Raw genomic sequence first — 10,615 nt, 5'->3', positions numbered from 1 at the left:
CAATCTGAGCAGCCGTCTTCGGTTGTTTGCGGATGAAGCTGTCGTTTATCGACTAATAAAGTCATCAGAAGATCAAAACATACTGCAAAACGATTTAGGAGAAATATCTGTATGGTGTGAAAAGTGGCAGTTGACCCTAAATAAGGAAAAAAAAAGGTTCTGAGCACTATGGGACTCAACTTCTGAGGTCATTAGTCCCCTAGAACTTAGAACTAGTTAAACCTAACTAACCTAAGGACATCACAAACATCCATGCCCGAGGCAGGATTCGAACCTGCGACCGTAGCGGTCTTGCGGCTCCAGACTGCAGCGCCTTTAACCGCACGGCCACTTCGGCCGGCTAAATAAGGAAAAGTGAGTGCTAAAAGGAACTCGTTAAACTTCAGTTAGACGATAAATCAGTCTAATGTAAAAGCTGTAAATTCAATTAAATACCTAGATATTACAATAACGAACAACTTAAATTGGAAGGAACACATAGAAAATGTTGTGGGGAAGGCTGACCAAAGACTGCTTTTTATTGGCAGGTCACTTAGAAAATGTAGCAGACCTACTAAGGAGACTGCCTACACTACGCTTGTCCGTCCTCTTTTAGAATACTGCTGCGCCGTGTAGGATCCTGACCAGATAGGACTAACGGAGTACGTGGAAAAGTTCAAAGAAAGGCAGCACGTTTTGTATTATCGCGAAATATTGGAGAGAGTCACAGAAATGATACAGGATTTGGGCTGGAAATCATTAAAAGAAAGGCGTTTTTCGTTGCGATCTTCTCACGAAATTCAAATCACCAACTTTCTCCACCGAAGGAGGAAATATTTTGTTGACACCCACCTACATAGAGAGGAACAATCACCACGATAAAATAAAGGAAATCAGAGATCGTAGGAAAAGTTACAGATGTTCATTCTTTCCGCGCTCTATATGAGATGGGAATAATAGAGAATTGTGAAGGGGGTTCGAAGAACCCTCTGCCAGGCACTTAAATGTGATTTGCAGAGTATCCATGTAGATGTAGACGGGGTTTTGCAGCCTAAATAGCGAGGAATAATATGAGGTATTTTGAATCCTGAATAAAACCAACCTGCTTTCAGAAAAAAATGTGTTGCATTACTTATTGAACGCCCCTCTTAGATCAGACACTGTGAGCAGAACTCCTGCATTGGCCAACCTAGTCCACTTCGCTAAAACTGTGTGTGTTGATTTCTATTTCAGTGCAACAGAATTTGAATACATTTTGTAGCTTCTACTCTACTGACTGTGTAAACATTTCAGTGTCACTATATATCCTAGGACGGATAGGCCAATTATTAAAAAGAGCATTTTCAGTGCATTACGAGATTGTTTATTCTTCATACTGTACGTTTCCCAGTGCTCAGTTTTATTTCAGTGCTCAGTTTTATTTCAGTGCTCAGTTTTATTTCAGTGCTCTTATTGGTGGCACTTACCAGTATACCTCACTATCAGCCTCTCATATTCATCTCACTTATGCTAATAACTCGTCGTTTCCCTTTACAAACTACACAATCAGATCAGTTTAAATTTTCCATCGAGATTGTAGTGTCTCCCACAGTGTAGGGGGAGATTAGTGTTTAACGTCTCGTCGACAGTCAGGTCATTAGAGATGAAGCACAAGCTCGGATTAGCGAGGGTTGGGAAAGGAAATCGGCAGTGCCCCTCAAAGGAACTATCCCGGCATTATCCTGAAACGGTTTAGGGAAATCACGGTAAACCTAAATCAGGATGGCCGGACATGCGTTTGAACCGTCGTCTTCCCGAATGCGAGTCCAGTGTGCTAACCACTCCGCCACCCCGCTCGGCCTCTCCCACAGTGGATAGCATCTCACCAAACAAGCAGGAGAGCTTCCTCAAACTAATATATTCGCGGGATCGAAGTCCAGAAACATCATCGACATCATCATCATCACTACCTTTCAAGGTTTTGGTTATATCTCGTTCGTATATGATAAAGAATCATTCCCATCTTTTACCAGGTCTTGCAATATGTCTTTTGCCATTAGGCTTGTAGATCAGGATCTTTTTTGGAATTCCGTGACCTGGCATTCTCATAAGGTGTTTCCAATTTTCACAACAGATTTTTTTTTCTTTCATGTAGAAAACATTTAATTCTGTTCTAATATATTCATTTGTACTCGGCCTCTTCTTGTGCAGTCCTCCGTCCTCCTAGGGACCCTCACCTCTGCTGTTTGAATTTCATTTTCTTGTTTTTTGCAGTAATCTAGCTTTCGCATCCATAGGATAACACAGAAACTGCCATCGCTTGATAAAATATCATGTTGGTCTCTTTTAGTACTTTATGGCCAAATGTTCCGCTGATGGTACACCAGCCGGCTTGGAACTTGCGTATTTTACTTGCAATATCAGGGTCAAAATCAAAACTTGTGGCACAGCGTAAACAAGAGAGTCGGGGAACTTGTTCTCAATCTAAATGATCTAAAACAATTTTTGATCTCACCGGATATTTTCTTTGGAATGCAAATGTTAAATCCGGCCTAGTCGGCAAATATAGGGTGTCTAGGAAACCTGCTTTTTCGGATCGCTAGACAACATTCAAACAAATCGTATTAATGAGTTTTATTACAAAAGGAAAAGATTACATTACTTAACTCTGTGATTACACAGGTGTGTCGCAAGCAAAGGACGACATACGTAATACTCAAGTTTCTTCAGTATAGATAATGCTACATAGTACAAGCGAAATTACTAGTCTTGATGTCCTTAGGTTAGTTAGGTTTAAGTAATTCTAAGTTCTAGGGGACTGATGACCATAGATGTTAAGTCCCATAGTGCTCAGAGCCATTTGAACCATTTTTTGAACTAGTCTTGAAGCTACTCTTGAACTGAGCCGCGATCAGTCGGGTGCGGCGCTTATGTCCTCTTCGCATAGAAGCCGCTGCTGTCACGTTGTCGTCCTGGAGAGGGGTCGGTCAGCTTGTGATTGGCTGACGTCTTCTCAGAGCCATCTCTTTTCTATCGTTCCCGACTGGCGTTCCAGCGCCCGACTTTACGCCGTAACAGTTACTGTCTTCGTTTTATTACTAGAATCTTTTAAACGATATTTCTTGCATACTTCGTTCAGCTGGAATACTGATCTTTGACGGTAATCTTCGCTCTTTTGAATGATATCAGCGTCACCTGTAAACAGAAGTACCTTTAGCTACTTCTCATTCGCTATGGCAATCCATTCGCTTACTTTACATTTCCATTTATGAAGAATGAAGTAAACGTAAATTTTAAAAATAGGGTAGGTGACAGATAGTCCACATTCTTGTCTTACACCTCGTTTAATAATTATTTCTTCTAATTGATTCCTAACTGTGTTTAATACAATGTGTGTATTTTTGTAAAGACTTTTCACTGATTCTGTTAAGTAATTTTCAGTTTCTGTTTTCTACATTCAGACTGTCCACCACAGACTACGACGGCCCTGGCTGACACGGTCAGAAAACTTCTCAAGATCGATTAAGGCTGTGTGTGGTTCTATATTAAATTCTTTGTGTTTTTCTACAATGTTGTTAATTACAACTATTTCGTCCGTACATGAACGACCTCATCTAAATTTTCATTTTGTTCCCCAGAAACAACTAGTTTTGTGGTATTCCTCTTGCGAAAACTGATTATCTTTGAGTATAATTTGTATCCAGTGTTTAAGAGGATTATGCTACGATAGCTTTATAGTCACTGCGTTTTCCTTTCTTGAAGAGACAGATTACTTCTGCCTTATATTAATGATCTGGAACCTTATAGTTCCTCTTAACATTCATTTATCAATTTTAAAAGAGTTTTACCTTGTAATAATCCTCCATATTTAATTAGTTCGTTGTTTATTTCGGCAATTTTCTCTTCTATAGTAATTGGACCTTCTGCTTCATTGACTTACTTTCCCAAGTGTTATCTTCGGCCGTCTATGTTCATCATAAGACCGTATACTATTTTACCCGTTGCTCGTTGGGTATGGTGTTCAGAGAGACAGTGTCTTCTTCTTCCTTGATCAGGAGGAGATTCATGATTTTGGTTGCTCATTGCTGTCTACCGTATACGTCGTGTTTGAAGATAAATATGAGTATCTCCCATGCCTTGCCCACTATTTGTTTTACAGTGTTACTCTTTAATTTTTATGCTTCCTAGCTCTTGGATGTTTTTGTTTGTAGAAACTACAAATAAGCCATCTATTTTTCTTTAATGACTTGATGTATTCCAAATCATGAGTCATCTTTCCCTGGCTGATTTCTTCCTTTACCAAGTGTTTATGAGGCTGCTTCGATAAGGCAGGTTTTAATATTATTCCATTGTATTTAGTTTCACTGAAGTCTGTGTTGATATAATTTCCTAATACTATATTCTGATACCAGATATACTCTGAACAATTCATGTTGCGGATCTTTTTTTTTTTCAGTTCCTGTTTTCTTTTATTTTCATGGTACTCTTATCTTATTGCCTAACAGGAAATAGTCGCCACCTTTATCGCTTCTTCCTCTTCTGTAAACGATTGTATCACGCATAAGATTAATCACTTTATCATTAACTAATATATAATCAGTCACAGACCTTACCTGTGTGCACTCCAGTATAGTCCAGAAGAACAATTTATTTTTGGCCATTAGGTCTTTAACGATAATGCATAGCGGAGAAGCCAGAGCGTCGTGAACACAGTTTCAGATTCTTATGTACGTTGTTAAACTAAGCGTCATTGCAGAAGGAACTTTTTGGCCAGTATGTGGGTACTTGTTCTTCAAAAAAAAAGGACGTTGTAAAACAGTAACGAAAGTTAGTAACATATATTCTGCGCTGAGCAGTCAGTCTTAAGGACATGCCCATGGTAAATTTCGTAGAACGCCAGGGGAGAAAGAGGTCATGATACCTCATTTGTGGAGCACATTACCGCTGTGCCTCATGCGAGACACTTTATCGTTTGCTGGAGGGTGGTTCAAGACTCTGGGTGTGAACATAAGTGATGCCCATCAGTTAGATTAATTTATGACTCATGCCAGGATCAGTAAGCTGGCTGTATCATAAACCACACAACATGGTGCTGTTCAAAACGCTTGGAGTGCCAGAGCTCTTCACTTCATCTCATCAGCAATACACCCTTTTTTAATGAAACGCACTTTAGCACTCTCACCTACGTCTACCAGCCAATTTCCGTTTGTTTTAACAAACTGCCAGTAAAGCGATTCGGAGTCATCATTAACAGGAGTTATACATTAATATTTTGTTTTTGATAATTTTGCTCTATGAAAGGCTGAATACAAAACTGCAGATTCCTGTATACATTGGCAAACTAAGTTTTTAGAAGGAACATTTTGTGACCAGTATGTGTCGAAAAAGGAATTAGTCATTCTAATATCATTCCTGTAGGTAGCTCAAGTAAACTTTGTATTTGATATAGATTTGACAAATTTATTCCCTAGTGCACTGTTTGTCATTCATAAATGTAATTAATGTAGATTGTCTTCCTAAGTTCAATAACATAACGAAGTACTAACATATAATGAAATCATTAACATGTGCCTAGCGAGAGTAACACCATAAGGTGATGTATTGAATAGGGGATTAAATAGTATTTAAAAGTAATTGGTTTTAAATGCTCGATTGACGTTGTTGAGTTTCATAATTCGCTTGCCACTGTAAGGGCCATCTAGCGAGGGTGTGAAAACTGGGCAGGTCAGACTGTCCGGTATTATCTGCACCCTTTCGGTAACTTTGTGTGCGGAAGTGGACTTCCCAGGTCCTTTGTGCACGCGGGTAAGCTGGTCGGCTGTCCTAAGCGGCCAGCAGGTGGCCTGGAGAATCTGCAGCCAGCAGACATACGTCTCGTCCAGCCAAGGGCCGCGGTTCGCACTTCTTAGATATTTCTGAATAGGATCTGTAAATTAATATGCAATAAAGTGTTTATAAATCAAAAATATTGTCTTCGATCTAATTACTGTGAATATAAACAAGGCGAGTACAGCGAGTCCTCTCGCACTACACGCTCAAAAGTTAAATGTCCTAACGCAGGGCCAGAGGCCTGCAAGTGAACTGCGTACATTTATTTGTCCTTCGGGATAGTTACGTTCGCCCGCATGTTTGTTCTGGTACTTATGAACGTATAAAAAAAGCCGAGAAGATAACCACGTGCGAGTTGCACTCATTCCGGTTTCGTCGATAAGCGCTATAGAGTGTCCCAAGGGCTGTTCGGAACTTCGATAACGACAGCCTTAGCACCAGTGATCGAATGCATTTTTCGCCGACGTTTAATGTATTTCGAGCTCTACACGCGAGAAGTACAGACACGGACGGCCCCGTCATCTTGTGTGACGTCACTTGCTGCTCTCGCCGAAACTTCGCACCGTCGGAGACTGCACCCCCAGACACACCAGCTGCCAGCGCCCGTGATGCCGCTGCTGTTCCAGTTCGTACTATCCTGCACTGCCGCTGCAACCTGGTAAGTGCAACTGTTGGCTTCCTGTTATCAACTGCCCATTCCCGAAATGGATTCCTGTGAGAGAACAAAACTAGTCAAACACAGAGGAGTTGCAAAGGCCGCTCTAACAGGCGTAGGGACCTTTTTGCAGAATGTAGATAGTGCTAGCATTGAAATACTAGAGGCAAAATTATGCAGACTGACGCGGGTTCAGACTGATTTTGAGTCGTCTCTAGGTCGGCTGGAAACTGAACACGAATCCGCGCATCACAGCTAGGATAGGGAAGAATTCGAGGATTCGTGGGACTCGACTGAATGGTTTAATCAAGGGGCATGCTAATCTACAGCCTATGGAATCGAATCTGACAATCAGTGCCAGCACTTTAAAAATACCTGCCATCAATTTGCCAATTTGTCTTTTTTATGCATTGCTCAAACGAATGTGGCTGGCTCTGAGCACTATGGGACTTAACTTCTGAGGTCATCAGTCCCCTAGAACTTAGAACTACTTAAACCTAACTAACCTAAGGACATCACAAACATCCATGCCCGAGGCAGGCTTCGAACCTGCGACCACAGCGGTAGCGCGGCTCCAGACTGAGGCACCTAGAACCGCTCGGCCAACCCGGCCGGTTCAAACGAATTTGGTTCGCGTTTTAAAGTTCTGTGAATTGTCTCACTTTTTAACAAGATTTTGGGGAGATATTTTTAATGTGTCAACGGGGTGGCTGGCTCACCCACATTTTTTCGTAAGTGGTCAGTCAGTGACATTTCCCTGTTCTTTTAGCTCTTTTGTGTTTTGTTTTCTCTCTGTTTCAGTTTATTCATTAGCTACTTGCCTCCTCATTGGTTTTAGTGCATGTGAGAGTGCCTGTGCGATAGAGCCAAATTTGTGGTCGTTTCAGGTGCATGCGTGTACGACTGTTTTCGTTCTTATCCACATTCGTTTGCTTTAATCGATGTCAGGGCGCTGATAACCTCGCCTTTGGGTGCCCATAAGATCCCAAACCACACACACACAATTCTCATTACGAACAATAATTCAGTTGTTGACGTACAGAAATTTCACTATCCAAACTCAGCTTTGCAAGTAAGGAACCTTTTTCAACATATACCTGTAACATCAGGAAATCTATCAATTACTTGGGGACGTATCATCCAGAGATATGATATTCCAAAAGTAATTGCAGTCAGACATGCAAAGGCTTTGTTAGCTCTGTCTACAGCCGGCCACGGCACAGCAACTGATTACTGGGAATTAATTAATCACGCGTGTAGCCATTTGAAGACCTTAGAAGCTCTTAAACCTGATGTCCCACTTTATGAAGTGATTCTTTCTTAAGCAATTTTGGCTGAGTGGAAGGTAAAAATATCTGCTGATGCCGTTTTTCCTTTTGGCATTTTCTCACCATCGAGTGGCGCCTTATTGCTCTCTCTGTTACTATCTGAATGAATTGCTCACTTGCCTCCGTCAGCTTCACTGTTGGCATACGGTTCGTATGTATACACGAGATGTGTTCTTTCCGACAACAAGGTTATAATTTCATTGGCTGCAACCAAATCTCATGTAGCTCCTGTCAAACTGCAATCTCTTCCACAACTGGAATTATGTGGTGCTCTGCTTCCTGCTCGACTAACTCATAAGGTGGCCAAGGCCTTAGACGTCATAAATAATAGTGATATCCACCTGTGGACGGACTCCAGAATAGTTCTCTGCTGGCTGCAACGTAGTCCTAGTCACTGTGAAGCTTCTGTTGCCAATAGTGTGTCTAAAATTCAGGAACTAGGTTCAGTTCCCAACTGGGGACAAGTGTAATCAGAAGACAATACTGCTGATCACTTACCTTGTGGCACTAATCCAGCACATTTGAGGTCACTTGTGCAGTGGTGGTCTGGCCCTTCATGGCCCTTCATGCTGGACTGCAGCACTCGTCCTTCACTTGCGTCTGAAAGAAGGTGTGTGGAAGTATCTTTTGCGTCCGTTATTAAGCTTCGTGATGAATTACTGTGTAAATATTCCTAATTTAAGAAAACCTACAGAGTTTGCTAACAACACTATATTGTAGCAAGCATGCAGGATAACTGGTCCACTCACCCCACAAGAATACCAAAACGCCATCAAAAAGGCCTTTGGCATAGTTTAACATGGCGAGTATGGTAGTGAGATCGATTTGTTAATCGCCAATTTTCCAATACCCCATAACAGTAAAATTACGAGATTTGCATCCGTTTGTTGACGCAAAAGGTAAGTGGGAGGGAGGTTAATGAATGCTGACGTACCACATAATGAGCGATATCCTATTATCATACCACCTAGGCATCATCTGACAAAAGTTCTCATCATTTATGAACATGAAAATCTGTTGCATGCTGGGTCAAAGCTTTGCTGAACATGTTGCGTAGGAGATTTTGTATTCCCAACTGGCGCAACACAGTCATAGGAGTTTTCGTGAAATGTCTGAAGCGCTTTAGGTTTAAGTTACAGACTGCAGTTCAAATGATGGGTCAACTACCAGTATCTAGAGTAAACGACTCTCGTCCTTTCCAGCACTGTGGAGCGGCTTATGTAGGCCCTGTTACTGGTGAGAGGCGAAGTAAGGTTACTAAAAAGGCCTTTATTGCCTTATTCGTTTGCATGGCAAACAAAGCCATCCATCTAGAATTAGTTAGTGACTTAGTAGTCAGCTCATTTCTGGCTGCCCTCAAGAGATTCATTGCGAGAAGAGGAAAACCTTCTCACTAGTTAAGTGATAACGGCACTACATTTGTAATGCACACAATGAACTGAAACGTTGTTTCTGCGATGATGCTACAGTTGAAAGAGTGGTGAACATTTCGGCCTCATAGGGTATTAATTCGAATTTTTCGAATTTTACTCCACGTCGTGCCCCTCACTTTGGAAGCAGGAATTAACTGTATGAAGTCACATCTCAAACATGTCATTGGAAATATAGGACCGACATTCAAAGAACTAACTACAGTATTAACACAGATAGAAGCATGCCTAAATTCAAGGCCATTGTGCGATGTCTCTGACGACGTAGATTCTCCGTCTGTTCTCACTCTTGCGCATTTCCTCATTACACGGCCACTTTGTGCCCATCCCCAACCCTTCATCTTCAGATTCCTGCCAATATGTTGCACAAATGGCAACTTGTACAGCAGCTGCATCAGTCCTTTTGGAGGAGGTGGTCCACTGGGTACCTGCATCAACTGCAGCAACTCAGTGAATGGAAATCGGAAGACGCATGACAGCCCCAGATTGGCGATCATGTCCTGATCAAGAAAGATAACTTGCCTCCCTTAGTGTGGAGGCTGGGCGTCGTCGAGCAGCTGTTTTCTGAACCTGATAATCGTGTACGTGTGCTGCTTGTGAAAACAGCTAATGAGCAGGTTAAAAGGCCTACAGCAAAATTCTGTCCCCTGCCTCAGCAGTGAAGTAGTTAAATGTTCTCTCAGATTTGTGTGGTGGTACACGATGAAGGTCCATTGCCAAATTGCTATTTACAGGAACAAATCATTAATTCGTAACATGAGCTTGAGACGCTGTGAATGTTGTCTTTGTGGACTGATTGTTGTCAGTATTGAATACATACACTTCATATTCAATGTGATAGTAATATTTTGTTGCTTTCTTGTTTAGTGTTAATACGTTTCATGTATCTCATCAGCGTGGCAGTAACATTTGTTGGTTTGTGCAAACAAAAGTTAGTGCATTTCATATTTATGTGCCCTGATTTTGTGCCTAGTAATATTTTTGTTGTTTTCCTTGTTTTGAACCTTGTTGTCTATTTGTAAAATCAGGAGACTCATTTTATAATGGGAGTATGCTGAGTTACATAACTCACTTGCTACTGTAAGAGCCATCTAGCGGCTTGAAAACTGGGCACGTCAGACTGTCTGGTGTAATCTACTCTCTTTCGGGAAACATTGTAACTGTGTGTGTGGAAGTGGACTTTCCAGGTCCTATGTGCATGCATGTAAGCTGGTCGGCTGTTGTAAGTGGGCAGCAGGTAGCCCGGAGACTCTGCATTGAGCAGACGAATGTCTCGTCCAGCCAAGAGCCGCAGCTCGCGAGTACGTTTGCACTTGTTACATAATGCTGAATAGCATCTGTAAAGTAATACGGTGGAAAGTGTTAATATATCAATAAGGTCATCTTCGGCCTAATAATTGTGAGTGGAAACAAGG

Source organism: Schistocerca cancellata, chromosome 3 (genome assembly GCF_023864275.1).
Source record: "Schistocerca cancellata isolate TAMUIC-IGC-003103 chromosome 3, iqSchCanc2.1, whole genome shotgun sequence".
Classification (NCBI taxonomy): Eukaryota; Metazoa; Arthropoda; class Insecta; order Orthoptera; family Acrididae; genus Schistocerca; species Schistocerca cancellata.
This window is presented reverse-complemented; position numbering follows the sequence as displayed.